The sequence below is a fragment of the Anser anser genome, assembly GCF_964211835.1.
Source record: "Anser anser genome assembly, chromosome: Z".
In the NCBI taxonomy this organism is placed as follows: domain Eukaryota; kingdom Metazoa; phylum Chordata; class Aves; order Anseriformes; family Anatidae; genus Anser; species Anser anser.
In genome coordinates this window covers 59,802,639-59,824,019 of record NC_139723.1, presented here as the reverse complement: position 1 = coordinate 59,824,019, position 21,381 = coordinate 59,802,639, and the positions used below count along the sequence as shown (strand labels likewise).

General features: G+C 45.9%; 1 protein-coding gene across 7 annotated transcripts in view; it reads left to right on the top strand.

The window, feature by feature from the left end:
* The first annotated feature begins 727 nt into the window (after positions 1–727).
* Positions 728–21,381, top strand: part of KANK1 (KN motif and ankyrin repeat domains 1) — a 127,568-nt gene continuing 106,914 nt past the window's right edge. For 2 of the 7 annotated variants that reach the window (XM_083818274.1, XM_083818268.1), the window contains exons 1-2: positions 782–911; positions 8,151–8,275. The gene's annotated coding sequence lies outside the window, so the exon portion shown is untranslated. Of the gene's footprint in view, positions 912–1,015; positions 1,035–1,326; positions 8,276–21,381 lie in introns of those variants that run through there. The other 5 variants (XM_083818278.1, XM_083818275.1, XM_083818273.1 and 2 more) reach the window with 4 other exon arrangements.

Sequence of the window (21,381 nt, the reverse complement as noted above, 5' to 3'; positions counted from 1 at the left end):
GACCTGAGATTTCCAGAGCAGCTCAGAGGAGCTGATGCACATTTTGCTCTCCTCTCGGGCTCGTGGCCGAGGCCCCTGTCCAGCAGAGAGGCTGGCAGCGGGTGGGTGCCTCCTGCCCAGGCTCTGAGGCTGAAAAATTCATTTCTCTGGCAGCCCTGTCCTGGCACCAGGGCTGGTCCAAACCCTCCCGAAGGGTTTAGGGTCAGTCCCTCCACCCAGAGCACTGGGAGGGCTTCTCCCAGGTTAACCCTGAACCGTTGTGGGGTTTACCCAAGGATGCTGCATTTTCTTCAACGGCAACCCCTCTCTCCCCGGTGTGGAGCTCCTGCATCCCAGTGACTGGGCGACCCGGGATATAGGACGGATGCAAAATAAATAAATAAATAAATAAACGAAACTTTTTCCTCATTAACCCCCGACCCTCCAGCGCATCTCCAACACTGTGGAGCTGGAGGGCGGGGGGGGGACACGCACTGCGGCCGGCAACGGGATGCTGTGCACCGGGGCAAAAACCCCACTGCATCGTGGCATCCCGCTGCTTCCCACGGCACCCCACCGCATCCCACCGCATCCCACCGCATCCCATCGCAACCCATCACATCCCACCGCATCCCACCGCATCCCACTGCTTCCCACCGCATCCCACCCCACCCCACGGCATCCCACGGCATCCCGCCGCCCCCGCCCCACCGAGTCCCACCCCCGGCCGGTCCGGGGGAGGAGAGTTCAGCCGGGACGCGGAGGGGTCGCTGCACGGCCGGCGCCGTCGGGGGGCGAGAGCGGGGACCGCCGTCGGTTTTGGGCATCGCGCAGCCGCAGTGCGGGCGGCCGGCGGTACAAAGCGGCCGGCGGAGCGGCGTGCGGGATGCTCGCCCCCGCCGCGGGGCCCCCGCGGGGCGCCGAGACCGCGGGTGAGCGGCGGGAGGGGGGCGAGGGGCGGCGGAGCCCCCCCCGGAGGGGCGGGAGCGGGGAGTCGCTGCCGTCGGGTGCGGGTGCGGGTCCCCTGCCTGGAGCTTCCCTCGGGGCGGGCAGCGGTATGCGAACTTTTTTTTTTTTTTTTTCGGTCTTTTTGTTTATTTAATTGTTGTATTTATTTTGCCACCGTGCTGCAGGGGAAAGCCGGCGCTGCGGTGGCGGGGCACGGAGCGCTGCCGAGCCGCACGCCTTGCCGGCACCCTGCCGTGCCACCTCTGCGCCCCTCCGAGAGCCCGCGGCACGCCGGAGGCAGGTTTCTGCTGCTCGTTTCGGGAGCTGGTCGTGCCCCGTGTGCACGTCTCGGGGCCGAAGCGAGGGGAGATGGAGAGGCACCTGTAAAGGGGGGGAGCGAGGCTGGGTATCGGCGTGGGGAGCGGGTGGCATCCACAGAGGGACCTGTGCTCGTCCGCGCTTCGGTTAAATGGACTGCCTTCGGTACCGTCTGACCTGTGAGCTAGCACTTAAAAGTAGCGATTTTTCTTTTGGGGCGTTGGAGGTGGGAAGCTTTGGGTTTTAGTACCCAGCTTATGAACGTGCCTTAACTTTGGCTGCTGTTCATGGGTCTCGAAAAGCACTTAAAGACGTTATGGTTTGTCTGAAAACTGTTTGTTTCTTTCCGAAACAAAGAACATGAAAAGGCCCTATAGCTCGATGTACAATTGTGTTTAAAAACTTATTCAGGCATAATTGTAAGCCTCGGTACTGCAAATGACTTTCTTGTGACTTCTTTGGCCCTGGGTTTTACTTAAGACCAAGCTATGTTTAGCTTTCGTGTTCTGATGTTAAGGTCAGTCTTGGTGTGCTTTTTGTGAAATCAAAGCTCTAAAACATTTAAATAACAGCATAGTCCTTCTGGCAATTCTGTAGCTTAGTTGACAACCTTGAATCTTGGCTAGCCAAGAAAGGTAGCCATGACAATTTGCTGATTGAAAATATCAGATGTCTTGCCCTTTTACTTCACTCGTTCTGATGGAGTGGCTGGCTCTGATTAAAGGTTGTGTGTGCATGTTGTGAAGAAAGTAAAATATGCGAGAGGTGGAAGGCGCCTGATTGGTTTAATGCGAGTTTTAGAAAGGCTGAATCTTAGAATAGGCACCCAAGGTAGAAAGAAAGCTCTGACTTTGAGTGGATTTTCAAGCCCTTGGGATTGCTGCTGTGGTCTTCAGGTCTGGAGTCTGATTCCCAAGGGGAGTGGTGCACGTGGGGCACAGCTCCTGGCTGGGACCCAGCCAGCCAGTGACATCTATGAAGTCTGGTCTCTCCGCCAGCTGGGAACATCTGGCTCGTGTTAGTGACTAGGTAAAATGGGATCAGACCCCCAGCATGCCTCCTCAGCAGAAGGTGTCTTGTGGCATGGGAGCTTGTGTTGTTCCTCCAGCCATTTTGAGTCAGAGGTTGTACCTCTGCTGTGTGGGACCTGGGGGGACTGGCTGTGTGAGTTCATAGTGTGAGCATCCCGTGGGGTGTAGGTGCGTGTGGGGAAACATGGCTTACTCCGACAGGACAGTACCCATCAGCAGCGTAACACCAGGCTGGGCAGGGGCGTAGGTGGCTACACACTAGTGCTGATCAAAATGTGTGATTTTGCCCATCGTGTGCTTGTTGGTGGGATTTGATGTTACTCTAAACTCTTATGTGATGTCACATCAAGATTTTTCTCTGTCTATTGCCTGAGTCCCAGCCAGAGGAAAACTCGTCAATTGATGTGGATGGCTATCTGGTGGCAAACATGATACTGCCATTAAATAAATTACAGATGACTGCTCTGGCTAATTTGTTGACAACTTCTGTAGCACTCCAGCCTGTAGAGGAGTCCCCAGTGCCTCAGGTTTTAAACTTGCGCAAACCTGCTTTCTTTAGAGATTAGGTCTTACTTTAAAATTGCACTGGGGAAATTGAGGACAAAACTCGGCCCTCAATTGGAAACTGAAGGTGGAGCTTTCAGGTGCTGCTTGAGCAGGTTTCTAAACGCTACTTCCATGCCATGGGCAGAACTGGCAATGGATCTATTTCTCATGAATGGCTTCTGTGGGAGACAAGTCTTTTCAGTCATTCCCCCTTGTATATGTTTGCCTTTTAGGCAGTTTTCTTGGGCTTGTAAGCTTCTGGTACTGCTTGTGGACTCGCTTTCTGCAGTGCCCTGTGCATGTAAATAATAGATGCTGAAAGTGAAATGAAAACTTCTAAATGAAGAGTCTCTTGTAAATGATGCAGAGCTGTTGCAAACAGGCAGCTGATCGTGCTTTTAGTTACCAAAGCATTAGTTGTTAATTGAGGACAGTTGCAAATTTTCTTGTGGTGTCAGCACCTACTGTAGTGGTAGGTCACGGAAAAGTAGGTTTTTCCTAGTCATTTAGCTAATGGAATTGGCTAATGGGGCATGGTGGGAGTTTCAGGCGTCACTTCTTGTACTGTCTGATCCATCCAAACTTGCCTGTGTGTCTTAGAAAGGGAAGAAATGTAGAACTCCCAAGGCGGCTTGAAAGCTTGTGTGTATGTACAGGTGCAGGTATGATTTTTTTTCTAGATTTTTGTGCATTGTGGCAAGATGACGAGTGTTAAGCTAATAACTAGGTTGTGTCATAATGATGAGGAGTTCACTTGGAATTGCAACACAAAGTGAACAACCAACAACTTGCAAAAAGTTTTGATTCCACCTAATTTTCTGATGATGCAGTATATGTAGTTTGTGAGTAACTTTCTAACTTTTCTAAATTTTTTTTTTGTGAATAAAATTCAATTTTTTTACTGCATTTACTTAAAACATTCTTTGTTTGAGTTTTATTCTGAATTTTACTATACAAATCTTATTTCATTACTTACAAAAGATAGATAAGTTTGTCTTGACTAGAGGTTCAGATTTATGATCAAACTTAATGTGTTTGGTTCTAGTGGGAAATGATTCATCTTAAGTATCTTAAAAGTATCTGTTTTTGCGGTTGAATAATTGGCAGTGCTCCAAAAAGCATTTAGGCATCTCATGGAGAAATCATGGAAACCACTTAGGCTTGTCAACTTTGATACTCCACGGTTATCTCTTGCTACCATTATAGATGCTGCCTATTGAGGTGCAATAATGTGCAAGCTGTCTGTATGTCAGACGGCTGGGGCCCAAAGAGTAGTAATAGTACATGTCAGGAATAGGATAGTTGATTATTTCTTGCAGTTATATATTTTGTGAAGGTTACTCCTAGCAGTGTTTTATTGTGAATTATACTCTACTTTCTATCTCACTTGCTTCCTCCATGTATTTTACACAGGGAAGCTGTCTGCAATCATGACAGCTATGTTGAGACTGGAAGTTAAATCTGAAGACTGGTTTAAGGCATAATCATATTCTTACAAAATTTTCCCTGGCAACCTCTGCAAGATAGCAGAAAGATGTGTACGGTGATAGTCATTGCTTCACCATTAAACTGTACATTTCCATTGATGAGGAAAACAGGAAATGACTTTTCAGGTGTTGATTGTGGATACTGACAATGCTTTCTGAGCTTTGCTAGTAATGCAAGGACTTCTGTCACTCAGATCAGATGCTCTTGCAGTCTGTCCTCACTTCCAGGCTGTCACAGGCCCTAGGCTCTTACCCATGTATGAAGCCCAACAAGTAGTTTAGCTAAAGCATAAGTTAAAGAAGGCACCCTGTTAGAACTAAAATGCTCCCACAGGCTTCCCTTGGTAGCTTATGTCAATTTTTAGTCTCTTTCTGGTCTCAGAAATGTTTCTGATTTCTAATTAGAGCTGTACTGGAGAAGGACACCTGACAATTAAACCTGAGTCATAAATTTGCGTTTCAAATGTCCCTTTAATTCTTCAGACGAGTTAGTATACTGAAGGCAGAGGCGTCAGGCACGAACAGTTGAAACTTAATTGTAGCTAAGCAAATCTTTCAAACGAGTCTGGCCTTTTCGTCAACCAAAATACTGATCTTGAAAATGTTTGCACAGGCTTCTTATTGCACACAGGAGCCAACACTAGACCCTTGTATCTCATCCGACCCTGGTGGGTTGGAGGCTGCAACACTTCCCTAAAACAAGGCCTCTTGAGGAAAGTGGTCTGTTGAAGGGTGGTGGCTGGTTGAATTACAAAAGAATAGCACTGCTGGGAGCTGGAGCTGCTTCATGGCCAGCTGGTGGACATGGGCCACCCGGGGGGTGACAGCAAGGACACCTCTGTGGGTCTCAGGCCTACGTTCAGTGCACCTCTCAAGTGACAGACCAGATGGTTTGCTGGCCTGCCATGGTTTGGAAGCCTTTAAGCCCATGCCTTATGAAACTTTGGCACTTGCCAGGGAAGTAGAGGGTGCCCTTCCCATCTGTAAGTGCCCTGAGCTCTGTTGGTGGAGGTTGCCAAGTATCTGTGGTTTTCTTTCTGGCCTGCCTTCTTCTGTGCCCGCAGGGAGGCCCGTGCAGGGTTGTGCTGCTGCAGCGCCCTGGCAGGTGTGGGTTGTGCTGCTGCTGTTTTCTGCTGTCCTGCTCGCTCAGTCCTTAGCCCACCATGGCACAAGCGTGTCTTGTCTGGGTGGCTCCTCTCCTCAGGTGGTTTGGGTGGCTTCTCTCCTTCACCTGGCTCCTTTTAGCAGATAGGCAGCAGAGGGGTCCTGGGGCAGCGCAGGCTGCTCGGGAGGGTGGCAGAGAGAAGACAACAGCCAAGTTGTTATTTATCCAGCAAGGCTCCAGCCCCAGTAAGGCTGCTCTGTGCTGAGTAGTTTTGTAACAGAGGCTTTGAGAAGTGTAGCATTTACACACCCAAGGCTGAGGAGGACTAATCTGTCCCTTGCCTTATGTCTTGTATCAGTCTGTAATTAGCAGACATTGATTTTTTTTTTTAACATTAAGTCCCTAGGCTTTTTTTTTTTCCCGGAAGACTTTAGGGTTTCCAAGTGTAGCTCTGGATAATACTATTACCTGTACAGTCCTTCTCTCAGCCTCACCATGCTGATAGCCTTCATGGATGCTTTGCAGTGATAATGACTTCTGTAGCATGGATCTGTATGCACGCATGCACATGAGACCAGGAGTGGGAGCAGTCAAGACATCTTTTTATTCTTTTGTTATTTTGGACTCCTAATTGCATAGCTTGATCATACCTCATCCTTGTGATAAGGAGAAGCTCTGATTTACCTTTTATGTGCCTTTATTTTATGTGATTCCTTAGCTGCTTCCAGACAGTGCTTTCTCAATCAGTTAAAAGCAAGAGTAGTTTCTTTTGAGACTTTTTCATTATTTTGACACATTTCTGATCCCTTTCCAGATCTCCAGTGTAATTATTAAGGGGGAGGGTGCTGCCCAGGTTGACCCAGGTGGTTTCGCACCATGGACGTCAGACATGGCATTGGAACTGCTGCGGTGTCTTTTGCCATCCCTATGAATCCTTGCACCTCCTTGCTCTTCCCTGCAGGGCTGCAGCCCGCTGCAAACCTGTGCCCCACTGAGATGAGCGAGGTCTCCTCTTGTCCTCCTGCTGCCAGCTTCTTTGTGACGGCACTAATATTTATGGGCTGTGGGATGAAACTGATCAGGAGCACCAAATGTGTCTGGAAACAAACCTGTTAGACCTAGATCAAGGGGTGGGCAGCATCCCAGAGCCAGCACGGAGGTGTGCCATGTCTTCATGTCCATTAATTCCTGACACTGGGATTCCCCCATGAGCCTGTGGAAACCAACGTGGCTTGTTCTAAAGTTTGCCCCATTAACAAACATCTTTGAAGGTGGTGAGCAGGAGCATCCCACTCTGCACGTGGGATTTGGAAAACGCCTTTGCCTCATGTTTCGTATTCATGCAGAGATGGAAGAGTTTTGTTTAAAATAGTGATTTCCTGAGTTATTCTGACTTTTTCTTTTTTTAATGTAATTGGTTTTGATATGTAACGGCTGGGAGTCTCCCCTGGAGTGAGACATGTCAGAGGTTGAATGTGTTTGTTTAGGTGCATAAACATGGCTGTGTATGTTAGGACTTCTGTCACAGTGTTTTCATTCACTTCATGAGCTGCTAAATGAGAAAAGGAGGGGTCTCATTCCAGAGCTGCTTTGGAACAGCTGTGTCAAAAAAACCAAGGGACTGCAGACAATAGTAAACTTTCTGCAAATGTTGCTCTTTTCATCCCTGTCTCAGCATATGGTAATGCAGAGGATCTCTAAGGGTTACTCCCAGCTAATCCGGTTTGGACAGAGAAAGAAAGATACATCAGAGGTTTTTTGCAGTTCTTCAGTACTGTGCCAGAGGACTTGCCAAGAAGTGCAGTGACTGGAAAGAAAAGAAAAAAAAAATCTTTGTATTAAGACTAGAGCCTTTCTTTCTCTTGTTTTTGGCTTTTAAGTGTTTTAAAATTAGGATATAAAAAGTAACAAAGGACAGTCAAGATGTTGATTATCAGACAAAAGTAAGGGGACATGACCCATGCATAATTACTAATGAAACAATATTGTGAAATTTGTGTCTCTGATTTCCAAGCTTCCGACAGAAAAATCGGAACAAAAGAGTTGATAGGTCTTTTCTGTTCTGCAGTTCGGCAAAGGCAATTTAAGCCCGTGGGGCTTTTGTCTTTTTTTGTCTCACCAGTGCTTTGTTAGTAACTCAGATGCTAGTAGACAGGTTCTACTCTATTTCAACTCCTTCTTTTCAGAGTCTCCTTGTGATGTCAGTGGTTGATATACTAAGGCACAGTCTGCTTCCCACGGCAAGCCTGGCTTTTGGAGGGCCTCACTGGAGCAAAGCCTTGCTTTCTTCGAAGTGGATGTGCCTTTAGTTGACACAGCAAAATATCTGCTGAGGGAAGATATTTAGCTGAAACTTTCTTCAGAGTAGGAACTGATGCTGGGGTTGATCCTGCTGTTTTTTTGTCATTCTGTTTTTTTTGGAACGGAGTGCCTTAATGTATAATCATACATCTATTTGAATCTGACTTTTAATGCCAATTACCCACAGGTAGACCAAGTTGTATCTGGTATTCTGTGATAGATAACTTTGATATGCACTGTTTACATTTTAGATCACCAAACAAAGGTCAAAATCAGGCAGGTCATTCACTGTGATTTGTCATGTAGCTGAGTGTGTGCATATCCCTTCAGGCTCCATTAGCATGAGTTAACTTTGTAATTGGGTTTCTGGGGCAAACAGGGACAGGAAGCAGAAGTAATTTAGCAGGCTAGGCTCAGCTTTTTTGTTCGTTGCAGTGTAAGTGCACAAGAAACCAGAAGTAAAAGATGGTCGCGGTATGGCTGGAGAAATACTAACGAAGTGGAGGACACTGTCCAAAACTGCATATGGACGCTATGGAAAACCATACAAGTACACCAAGGTGGGACTTCATGGCTATACTAAAGTAGAGTTACCATAGCTCCTGTGTCTTTCAGTATACCTCCTAACTTGCTCTGTATTCTCCAGCTTTCTGTTCATCTGTCACTGTCACCTTTTCTTGCAGAGACTGGCAACTGAATGAAGATCAGTTGTCACAATGAAGATGTTAATAGAAATGTATGTTTTAAACTTAAAATTCTCTTCATAATCTCCAGTTTTCCACAAACAAAACGAAAAGCAGGGAGAAAGTTTCCGCGTTAACTGTCAATTCTCATAATTTTAGTCCTTGAACAGTTTTGCTGAAGAGCAAATTTTTTCTTTAAAAAAAGAAAAGTTGACTTTGGAAAATGTTAGAGTTCTTGAGCAGGCAAATTTGCATTTTGGTTTCTAATTCAAAGACACCTGAAAAGAGCCAGAAGACTTAGTGTGGATTTATGAATGGGATTAGAATTAAGCTGCTTCATAGCATTTTTTTAAAAAACCACACTTCACATTTCTCAAACAATTTGCTTTTAAAACAACAGTCTTTATCCCTGACTAGCCTTAAGATTTTACACAAAGCAACACAAGAAGAGATTTTCTTTAAAGTTCCATTCCTTCCTGACGTGGTATTGAAATAATTCTTAAACTTTTAAGTTGCCTTTTTTTTTATGGTAAGCTCTTGAAGAGTTTATTTTCTCAGATGAATGCAAGACTTATTCTGGCTTGGAAACTGGGACTGAATGTTTTTTTCACACACATACTTTATCTGCAGTCTGCTTGGATTCTCTTCTGTGCGTGGCCCGTTGGTAGCTTCACCAGGTCAGAGAGTCACCTGCAAGAAGACCCTGGGAATGAATCTCTCTGAAATCAGGACGTGCTGAAAATGGTGCTGGTGTGATAAGCTGCAGTTTCAGTTTGTCAGCTTCACTTTGCTGGGCTGACAAAGTTCATGCATTTTTCTTAACTCTGTTCTTCTGTGTTTTTTTTCCGTGATCTTTTTTCAAGCGGACAACGGCTGAGCAGTGTGTAGTAGTATGAGCTTTCTTGCTCTCTTCCTGATCCCATCAGTGATTTATCACTTGGCCTTTATCTCTTTTGTGTGTTTGTTCTTGCAGTTTCTCACCCCATCACCGCTGCTGCTTGTGACCACTGTCATGTTTTTAAACGATGTGTGAGATCGGTCACATCCACGAAAATACTAGTGGCTGCCAGGAACCTTCTCAGCTGGGGAAGTTTAAGGAAAACAAGCCTTTCTTTGTGCCCGTGCACACATCATGACTGTCACGAGTTGCACGGTAGGCGTGCTAAGGAGATGCTGCTGGCCGGCTGCGGCATCAGCCCTGCAGGGAGCTCTTGCTGTAGCAACACTTCTGCACCGGCCCCTCTCTCTGCTGGACCTTGGGACCAGGAAAGTGTGGTAGAAACAGCCTGGTGTTCTTCATGAACCTTTAAAACAGCATTCCTCGTGCCGTAAGGAATTGTTATTTTTGGCCGGAGTAAAGCTGGGAGAGCGTCAGGTCTGTTCCATGTGCAGCAGTTCTGTTAGCCTGGGGGAGAAAAAGCAGAAGGGTTGTGTTTGTAGGGCTGAATATCAAATCACTGGCCGAGGAAGTGTTAAGTGCATGTGTTTATTGCTCCTGATGCTGGTATGTTTTTGATGTCAGCAACTTGCCAAATACCAGGGGACGGACCTGCAGTTTGTTTCAGCCGGTGTAGGTATTAGCGACAAAAGGTCTTGCTGCAAAGCTGCGTGTAAAGTTTTGCATCCACAAGCACAGGCTGGAATGGGAAAGGACCCGTCTGCTGTGACCTAAAGACTCCTGCAGCAACCAGAGTCGGCCCTGGGTCTTGTACCTGCTCTCATCCCCCTTTACCAGGCAGAAAAGCCCCCTCGGCCCCCCGTCTGCATTGCTCGCATTCCCGTGATGCCTGTGCCTGTGCGTGCACGCGTGGGGTCGGCAGGGCTGGTCCTTCAGCTCGGCCGGGAAACCACAGGAGTCTGCCTGCTCCTGTCCTCCCTCAGTATCCATCAGAGCCCCCCTGCCCACATTGCTCGCATTCCTGAGTTGTTTCAGTCGGGCAGGCGCTCTGCTTTGGAGACTTACGGCTGCGTGAAGGAGTCGCAGCAGCTTGCTTGTACCTACACCTTCGTGGAAGGGCAGTGACTTGCAGCCCTTTCCCCCAGTTTCAGGAACAGCTTGGTGCTCTGGTGCTGGTTCCAGGTGGTTCCAGGCCTTTTTGGTGACAGCAGGTCAGTGATGTGACAGAAGGCACGTGAGTGTGCAAACAAGGGGCTAGAAATTTGGCTGTGCAGGGTCTGAAGGAGTGCGGTGCAGTTCTGGAGGAGGCGCAGTGCTCCTGAATTGGCTCCCGGAGTCTCCGTGGCTGTTGTGTAGGGAGGAAGTTTCACTGTAATTTCAATTAAAAGGCCTTTTCTCCCCTTCTTCCTCCAAGCAACGTGTTGATTTGCATCATAAAAGTTGGCCAGGGTTGTCTCCTCTGTAAGCTGCAGAAAATAAGCTCTCTTCAACTGCTCGAGTAGAAATGGGCTGATTTATGGGTTTCTTTATGCTCTCTGGTGCCTTAGAGAGCAACTGTTAATTGAGCTGGTCAATACTGTATTATGCAATGTCAAGTTACAGCCATTCTGGTACCAGTGCTGGCTGGCCAGTGTGACTGGTGCCCTGCAGAGGAACTGGACAGGTATGTAAGATGTCTTTCCCTGCACATCCAGTCTTCAGAAACACTGGGCTGGTGTTCCCCTGTCTAACCAAAACTCTGCCAGAGATTCTTTGAGAAAAGCATCAATAGCAATTAAATGTATTTATAGCTAGAAGAATGGCACTTACTATTTTCTCTCATCCAACAGCACTTTTTTATGTACATTAAACTTAGTCAAACCAACTTCAGCTGAGCTGAGGGCTAGAGCATTTAGCCACGTTGATTTCAACCCCCAAGTTGCTGAGACAGATTTGCTCTGATGTTTCTGCCTTAGGTTTCTGTGAAAAGATGCATAAGCATGGGAAGTCCTTGAAAATGTGACTAGTGTATCTGTACTGTAGGTCAGAAGCAGGTACTTTGTTTTTTTTCTCCTTTGTGTCAATCTTTCTGTCTGCCTAAAACCCATATTAGTACAGAGGTTGTCAGAAGGGGCCAGAACAAGTAATAGTAATCTGTAATGCCTCAATTGTGTTTCTATACTATTCTGCAAAACTGTAGTGTAAACGTTTCTGCTCTGAACAGGAAGCCTAAACATGGGAAAAGTGTTAGGGTTATATGAGGAACATTTTATTTTCTTGCCTGTGTAAAATCTTCATTTGGACTTGTGCTTGAATACTTCAGCTAGGCTGACTTTGTCCTGTCCAAATCCAGAGTAGTTTTCTTTGCCAAAAATTGAGGTAAGACCCAGATAAAACCTAACATGTGATGAGTATCTAATTCCTTTAAGAACTGTGTTCTCTTGCAATGAGTTACTCACATAAAAGCAATTGCTAAACCATGTCTAGACTGCAGAGTCCTGGATTCAACTGAATCTAATTAAAGCAATAGTGGCTTGCAGGTGAGGATTTAACTGCAGTAGATCATTTAGCTTCTCCTACAAAGAGGCTGGTCTTATCTGAGATGGGTTTTGACTTGCATACAGAGGTAAATTAAAGTCAGATAGCCAAAATGGTGCTTTCCCCCACTTGCCTTGCCTGCCACACAGTGAGAGGTATCTGCCTGCAGGAGGATGAATGAACAGCTCGTAGTGATGTAGTCTCCAGCACATGTCCTAAGAAAAGCTAAAATCAATTTCCTGCTGATTTTGGTGAATTAGGAGGGTAGTTCTGGAGGATTAGCAGGATGCTTCTGACTGCACCACGTGAATATAAGGCGGCTGAAAGTATCCCTGCTAAAAGTACCAGTTCTGACACTGAGGTTAAACTTGCTCAAGGGGCAGCTCTGTCTGGGCCATGCCAGCTGACTGCCTTCCTGATTAAGCTGGACTTCTTTGTCCCATCTGTGCCGATTGCCTCATCTTGACCACTTAAGCCACGTTGATCACCAGCTGAGTATTGATTGAGGGGGATTAGGGGAGGCCTGGATGCCCAGCGCATCTGGTTTCTCCCAGCTGCCCACAAGCTGCTGGTGTGGAAGCCGTGGCACCGCCTGCAGGTCCCTCATGGGAGCTGCTCGCAGTAGCTTTGTTCAGGGCGAAGAGGCACAATGTGACTCCCGGCTCCTAGTACTTCTACCTCGTGGCCTTGAACGTTTGCCCAGACGTGTCTGTGAAACATCTCTGCTGTTCTCATGCTTTTGCTATTCCTCTGCCTCAGCTCTCCTGACTCCTATTTCCTGTAACTTTTCTATCTAGCACATGCTTTGTTCACTCCCCATCAAGTTGTGCCCGCTCCTCCTCTTTCATCCTGCCCCTGAGTGCTCACTCTGTTTATTCAGAGGTTCTAAGAGAATACAGGAGAAGGGGGTAGCAAGAGAAAAAAAAGTTAAAAAATAAAAAATAAAAAGTGAAAGAGCTGGCCCTCATAGACCTCAGGCTCCTCTGTTGAATCTGGCAAGTAAAACTTTGTCTTGAGAAACTGTTCCTTTGCATTTTCAGTCTGTCATCAAATTTGTGTTAGTCCTGAGCTTTGTCTTAAGGGAGTATTGCAGGAGTGATGAGTCAGCTGTGCAATTACTTTTCCCTTCATTACAAGGAGGGGGGGGGGGAAGGAAGGAATACAGGTGCCTCTCATAACATAGCAGCACTGGGCGATAATTGCAACTTTTCAGGCTGTTTTTGCTGTGAGCTGTTATAGTTTGGTTATGAAAAAAGAGGTGCTAGGCTGCCTTGGCTATTCTTGGTACTAAGTTCAAGTCTCAGAGTTACAAAGAAGAATTATCTGTAACTAATAAAAGATGCACAGTTGAGGAATTGCCAACTCTGGCAAGCTGCAGAGAGGAAACTTTTCTCAGCAAGGCATGTTGGCCTGAATTTTGTCATGCCTGTGTATTGTGTGCATTTCTTGCATTTCTGTTGTCATCTTGGAAACAGTATAAAATCAAACTGGGAGGGAGAGAAGAAGGGAAAAAAAGCATATTTGCCAGGGGTCAGAGCATGCAAATGGTTTGAGATGTCACGGGTGCTGCCGTTAGTACTGCAGTCTGAGATGTTTGTAACTGGGCAGTGTGGGCTGTGGACTGTGTCCGCCGTGTGTGCTGTGCATGCCAGAGGCTCTGACCAGCAGAGTGTGCAGCAGTCTGGTATTTTCTTAGCTGTGAATGCTGACTTACACACAGATGGCTTTTGACCTGACCTTTTGATTTCCTTTCATTAACATGTTAATTGAGTGATGATTGTTACAGGGCTGCTAACATTCTGGGAGAAGTATGGCCACAACTGACTTGTGCTTTACATTCCTGTATGAATTATATTTTGTTATTGTGTGTGTGTGTGGGGGGGGGGGGAAAGCTGCTGTACTCCATGGCTGGCTTATGATTCACTGGATGGCCCAATTGGGACTGAAGTCAGGTGAGGTGAGTGATGGTAATGGTACTGTCAGCACTGATGTTGAAGCTGAAGATTGACCTGCAGGAAAAGAAGGCTCCTAGTTATTGTGAAAAAGGGATAATATTCATCTTGTTAGACTGAGATCCCGAGCTTCTCTCTGATTTAGGAAGTCTCTACTAGCTCCATCCATTTTCTTGGCTGCTTCTTGAAAACTTCATTTTAAGTCATGTTTTAATTTCCTCCTGGAGGAAGGATGACCCTTCTAACTGTTGCCTTGCTGGCTATCTCAGGTGGCAGAAATTGTGTCGTAAGCTGGATGCCTTGTGCAGATGAGTTTCTCCTCTGTGTTGCTCTGGCACTTTTCAGTTCTGTTCACGATGGAAGTTGCAGGTCGTTGTGATATTTTAACTCCTGACCTAACACCACATGAGCATTCCCTCCGCTCTTGCCCAGTTTGCTCGCTGCCCTGTTTGGCCAGCAGCTGTGGAGCTGGGCTGGCTTTGGCTCTGGGTTACGCACAGTGCTGGCACGTTGCTGCTGTTCCCTTGTGGCTGCCAGTGTGCTGGCACGAGTGTCAGGTTGACCAGGAGGCTGCAAAGGTGAAATGTTGGTGCGAGAGCGTGGGCAGGGCTGGGTGGTGTAGTCTTGGAGCAGTGATGCACGGCGGGGGGGGGAAGAGAGCAGGCTGGACATTTGCATCACAACAGAGGCTTGCAGAGTAATGTCAGTTCTGGATCTAGCCTTAGTTCAAAGCACCGAGCACGGGTTTTATTAAGTTTATCCCTTTGTGCTGTGAAGCTTGAAGACGCTGGTGCAGCCAGACCTTGGCAGGTCGAGTTGCACATCTGAGAGCTGCTTGGCAACCAAAACTCGTTTTAAGAAAGAAGCGTTAGAGTAACAAGTCTGACACTAGAAGGATTTCAGGAGTTCAGTTTTATGCTGTCTGTAGGAAAAGTTAATAAATGTCAGGGGTATCTCAAGGGTTCTTTTTTTCTGTCACTCTTTGTTTTGTGTGCTATGGTTAGTTCCACTCAAGACTGTAGAATCGGTTTCTCAAAGGCTGGTGATAAAATACATCAGTTAAAATGAGGATGAAGGCTGGAAAAAACTACTTAGTTTTGTGGACTGTTCCTTTCAACACCTTGAATTAATAGTGTTTTTTTAATTAAGAATTCATCATACCAGAACTATGTAGCAAGTCATACTTCTAATCTGCTTCCCCTCAAGCTGCATTTCTTTCTAATTGCCAGGTGCTATATATGCTAGTAGAAACAGAGGAAAATATGAATATATCTGTGCTAGGAGAATATCTGAGGGAGGATGTTGAAAGCAGGCTGCTAGTATCAGTTTTTTCTTTCATTTTTTTCTAGGTTGTGGGTTACCGTGTGAATACTTCATTTTAAACAGGATAAAAGGAGAGGGCTATTAAACCATAGTTCTGCCTTCACTTTTCCCATCTGGTGTCTCAGATGTTTGTTAAGCTCACTTGTCTCTCTCTCAGCTCAGGCCCAAAGGTCAAAAAGGGGTCACTGCATTTGGAGCTCTGACAATGCCTAAGCATCCTCTGGAGAGAAAAACAAAGAAAAACCATCTCTCCTTCATCCCCGCCCCTGCCCCTGGTTGTAATACATACAAGAGTTTTTGCTATACCTTGGTGATGTCAGAGTGTCCTGCAGCAGCTGTTCACGTGTTCTCCCATTCCGCCAGCTCCCACTAAAAGTTTCAGCTAAAGAAGAAACAAGCTGTGAATCCAGACATGCAGACTACCATTTGCTCCACTACCACCACCTAAATCTTCCCCCTCTGGCTGCATGGCTTCAGTGCCAGCTCTCAGCACAACTGTGACAGCTGGTTGGTGTCCAAAGTCCTTTGTGTTGTTTCAGCTTGTGTCAGGAAATGATTTGTCAGAGGATCAAAGCACTGATGGGCTGAAATAACTTTTTTTTTTTCCAAACCACAGGTTTGACGCAGATGTACATTTTGTCTGGTAATATTTACAATATACTCATAGGGGCTACCAGTCCCCTGACACAGGAGTGATTTCTGGCTTTTGTGCAAATCAGTGGGGCTGGCACAACTAATCGCAGCAGACTGCTAGAGCTTGCATTTGGAAATAAGACCAGGTGTGTGTGTAGACACATGAGAAGGTCCCTTAGCTGTTACAACTCTTAGACCAGCAAACAACAGGCTTCCAGCCCATGGCATGCAGGTGCAGTGTGCCTTTGCCCGGCACTACCCTGGCCCCTGGGGGCTCAGTGACTCATAGCTTTGTCTCTTAATGCTTGGACACCTGGGACGTTAGCAAGACCCAAAATCCTGCTTTATGGTGTGCAGAGCCTCCAGGGATGCAAAAGGCTGGTGCTGCAGGACTGTGCAGTTGCAAGCAGGTCAGATCTGTGGCCTGGAGGGGAGGAAAAAGATTGCTGGTACCTGGTGAACTCTGGGCTATTAAGGCAGTTTTTGTCTGATATACCCGAGGGCAGTCACAAGAAACAGGTGGTGTCAGGATGCCTGAGTGATATGAGCAAGGAGTTGTGTAGAGACACACAGAAAAGTCCTGAAGTGAGCTGTTAATCAGTAACATCCCACAGTGAGTCATCCCGCCACAGCCTGTGATGCCTAGCAGTGATGTACACAGTATAAAAGGAAGGAATGTGTGCAAGTGTGTTTATCCCAAGTAGGGAAGGACTCGCCCTCAGTTTACACCAAAAAAAGAAATGTTTGTGGCATTGTATTGCTCCTGAGAATGAAAAACAGAGTTTAGTAGGAAAGAAGAGACTTTGCCTTTACACATTCTGCTCCATCTCATGCTTCAAATCTGATAGCATTGGAATGAAATGCTCAGTACCCATCTGGAAGATAGCTATGTAACTTCTGCTTACCCAGACAACCTGCTGGCCAGCAGCACTCCTGGTCCAGCCTGTCTGCATCTTCAGGTTCCTCTGGCCATCCTCTTCCAGGTTACCTGCATGAAGAAGGGCTTGAAGCCAGTCAGTCTCCTCAAAGAGGAGCTTGTCCGTGGGAACCGATTAACCAGCAACAGGGTATCATCAGTGGAGGATTTCTGCTTTAGTATCTTTTTATGTGTATGTATATTATATATGTTCCTCTTGTTTGCCCAGAGCAAAATCTGGTGTCTTTAAGTGTCTGGTCCTGACACTTCCATTCTTTTGCAGTTGGCTCTGAATTGCACACCGAGACTGAACTGCAGGTGTCTTCAGATTCAAACCAAGTAAAACATTCTTTCTTCTCTGATTTCAGCAAAGCTTCTGTTCTGTGGTAAGGCAAAAAATTGTAGTCTTTTTCTCAAGGGAAAAATGTAGCTGAGACTGCTGGTCGTCAGGATGGAAGAAAAGCACTTTCAGGATGGGGAAAGGGATGGGAAAGCCGATGCGAGGAAACACAGTTGGCTAGGTGCACATCTGTGGTGCATTCAATGTGTGCTGTGTGCCCAGGGGGTGACACAGTATATATTACATAGCCAAATCCTTTACGTTGCTCTTTGTCCAGCTGTCCTGTGCCAGCTTTGACCCGTGCAGTGCAAAGAGAGGGTCTTGGTGCTCCCCCTTTGCCTTGGGTAGAAGCAGGTTGTGAAGGGGAATAAAACTGGGAGTGTTTAAGCATAACTGGCAAAGGGTGACGGGGCTAGAGCTCCTCTGGATGTTGCACTAGTTTATATCTTAGCCTCCCCCATCCAAAACCACAATATAAATTCAAACAGCTGCATGCTTCATTGCATCTTAGCTGAAAGGAGGGACATCACAGACACAGGTAGGGTGCAAAGGGTGAAAGTTGTTTGGGCTTAGAGTGTTTGTGCTTGTAGGTGGGTTTGTTCCTTGAAGTTTTAATGACTGCAGTGTCTGCTTGGCAGTCCAGAAAGATGCACCTGATCTGCAGGTGCTTCAGATGATGCTTTGACTTATGGCTTTATCTGCCTGGTGACAGCCAGGAGTCCAGCTCCCACTGTCAGGGCTTCTCTGCTGGCATTGTGATAGTGCTAACAGAGCAGCCATGCTAGGCAAACAAATTACTGCTGGTTGCAGAAGGCTTGAGAGAGCTGAAATATCTTTGCAGAGCCTCTTAGTGTTCTCCCATTATTTCTTCTGACTCATCTCTCATCTTACTACCAGTTTCAAAGAGCTTTTTTTAGCCTTTTATCCAGGTTAACTGAGCACCTAAAGACAACAGGGCTGTGCCTCCCTCACTTTCAAGTGCTTCAGCTGCCTGTCTTGCGCTGGCTTGTCACCCTGAAATGGCATGTGTGCTCTGCCCTGACAGCAGGGCATTTCTCTTGCAACTTACTGAGATTGTTTATTTTGGGGGAAGTGTCTTCACCGAAGAGAGAACATAAAGACTCTTCCTCATGCAAAGTCATCTTGTTGAAAGTATCTGTGCCTGTATCATGCTGACCCCTGGTTGAAATGACTGGGGACACAAGTCAGTGCTCTGAACGTTAACCTGTCCTAAAATTATGTAGCCAAGAGTGATGCTGCTTCTCTCATTTTTTTTCTCCCTGCCTACAGGGGGAAAGCTGATCTTGTGAAATGATCATGTCTTTTCTGATGCCATTTTTCAGAACGAATCAAGCCTCTTTCTTCTAGTGCTATCAAGTGCTTGTTCTTAGATTGGCAGGGACTTTGTGTCTGGAAGCTTTGCAATGCCTGGGTGAGGAGGAATTAATTAGCAGCCTCCTTGCTAGCTGCTGGTGTCCTCTTTCACTCTTCTCAAGTTGCAAAGGGTAAGAATGAGGAGAAAAAAACTCATCTGATAATCTCTTTTCATGGCTTGATGTTTGCCACCCTGGGGCTATTTATACCAAGCATACTGAGTGGGATTGAGTTTAAATTTTCACCTGCTGTTCTCACGGAGCCTGGGGCCTCTGCAGAGCACAGCAATAGATTGCAGCCACCTCCCCACCTCGCTGCTTTCTCCCCGAGCCGGTCACCGAGCTGGGGGAGGATGGCACGACCACCTCCGGCATCAAAGGCAACAGAGCATCGTTGCTGCCAGGCTTCAATTTTGCTTGTGCACATCAGGGTTTTCCAAGGGTTTGCTGTGATGTGGCTGAAGAAGATTAAATTAAAAAAAAAAAACAAACCTTCCTCAAGCGCTCCCTCTGTCTGCCTAGCACTTCACTGCTGGAACAAAAAATCGCCTCTCAGCTTCATTTTGTTAATTAACCATTGCTCTAAGAAAGCAGTTCTTTTTTTCTTTCTTGTTACTGTTCTGATAGTCAAACTTTTTTTTCCCCAGCTGAATATCAAAATGGAATTTCTGCAACTACTTTTTAGAAGAATAACTTTTCCTTAGTGGCTGCGTAGAATGTGTTTTGTGGCAAACTTAGAGGGTTTGTGTGAAAGTCCCCCCAAGAAACTTGTTGGTCTTATTGTTAGAGAAGGCTTATGTTGATAGTTCAGATATCTTGGCATTGTAGCAAAACACATACAAGCTGCTCCTCTTGACCCCTGAGGTTTCTGTGGAAGGTCACAATGGAGAGGCTTGAATTCCTGTGTTAATCACATTGCAGCGGACTATCCATGCTGGTTTTCCCAAAAGATTAACAGAAAGATACAGCATTGCTTTGAAACATGATCTTGGAGCATCTAGCTCTTGAGGACAGTTCCTTTCATGTTTAACATATACATTGATTTTGTGTATTGTTAAACTATATATGCGTTACACACAGGAGTGAAATGTGAATGACTGCTTATCATGCTGGTTGTTTGCTACTGCCCCGCGTGTCACCAGAAGCACTTAGTGCTCTCCCGTGGAGTAGCAGTGAAGAGGATGATGTTTCCCTGGTTTTGTGAAGAGTAAGTTCTGAGGTAATCAAGTTGCATCTATTATGCAGTTGCTGACATATGCAGTAACGCACAGCTTCTTTACAGATTTGAAAATAAAAATAAAAATTCCCAGTGGTTAGGCTTGATAGCTGTGATTTTGCAGGTATTTTTGCAATCTAAGCTGAAGGTGCTGTTGTTGCTGCTTTAGGACTTGGGGAAACCACTCCTGGGAGGACTGAGCCTCACCCCCCTTATAGCTTATCTCAGGCAGCAAGCAGCTCTTTGGCTCCAGTCCAGATATGCTGTGAAATGTGGTATCAAAGTATCTGCTGCATTTTGAGCAGCTTGTTCACTAATTATGGGCTCTGGCATGGACAACACAGCTGGGAGCCTTTGTAGATGTGCTCGTTTCATGCAGGATCTGTGGTTTTCAGTGCTCCCGGTCTGTGGAGGTGTCAGAGTACACCAGAATGACTTGAACGCTGTCTTAGGTTCGGCGTGCTCGGAGCACTTCCAGACAGGACTGTACCTCCAGGGAGAAGATGAACATACATGATTCTCACCGTCACTTCCCCCCAGAGCAGTCTGGTCTCCAACACTTCTGGAAACAGTCTCTTATCAGTAATGATACAAAGCTCTTTCTTCCTCTCAGAAGTTAAGCACTGATAAGGAAGACTGGAAAAGTTTGTTTATACACCTGAATTCCCCCTCCCTCCCTTTTTCCCCAAACCCTGGCTTATGTATAGACAGGCTATGGATTACAACACTTTTTTTTTTTTTGATGAAAGCCCTCTATAACACTTTTTTTTCTTAAATTTCTGTCAGGGATCAGTTTATGAAGCAGTATCATGAAGACACTACTGCAGGGCTGAGGGGGAGGTGTTCACATTTTTAGTGGTCACTCCAGATGTTTATGTGATGTGCCTAAGCTTGCAGTGGAATACAAAATATTTTGTAAGGCCCTGAGGTCTGTCCATGGATAAACTATTTGTCTAGGCTTTCTGAATAAAGCAGGAGGAGGAACTTAACTAACAAGCCCAAATTAGCTCTGTGCTCACACTACTCCTTCCTGGCAGAATGACTTGAGGAAGGTTGTTATCAAGCCACTTCTAAATGGGAAAGTCAATACTATAACTTTAAGATTCCGTTCTTCAGTATTTACTTGAAAAGCAAATACTGAAAAAGGCTTGATAAGTTCCTATTCATACGTAGTGGCAATTAAATGATTCCAACGGGGATTTGCTGCAAACTCAGGTCTTTGCTCTGTGAGCATTTCTATGCTGCAGATGCACATTGTTTCCTTTCTTTTGGCCACAAACCACTTCTGACTGAAAGCTTTTTCATCATACAGCTCAAGCATTTTGGACAGATATCTTAGGTAAGGTTTAAGAAAGCTGCTCTGTCCTTTTCTAACTGATTTTTAAGGTATAAAGAAGGTGAGAAATTTCAAAATAAAGCTTCCCGCAGTTTTCAGAAGTGTCCAAGAAAGTATGCATGCTTTAACCTCTAATGAATAAACCACTATTTGAACTATTTGAAAAAACAAGTTTAAAGCTAACAAGAATAAATAAATAAATCCCTGCCGAGTTCTTGTATCACTTTACGCTGCTTGGCACTCACCAATTTTTTATCTTGTGCTTTCAGGTATATGTAGGGAAAAAACTTTGCTTAAGTTTTTAGTATGTGATCATTGGTGGCAGCTCATGTCTGGAAACTGCAACGGTTGTAGCCAATGCTGATTCTCAGATCTTGAGAGGCAGTTCAATGTATGCATTGCTATGACCTTCAAAAGCTTTGAAGTATATAAACAAAGGGGCAGAGAGAAAGGGAGCTGGCCTGCTTGAAGTATGAAAC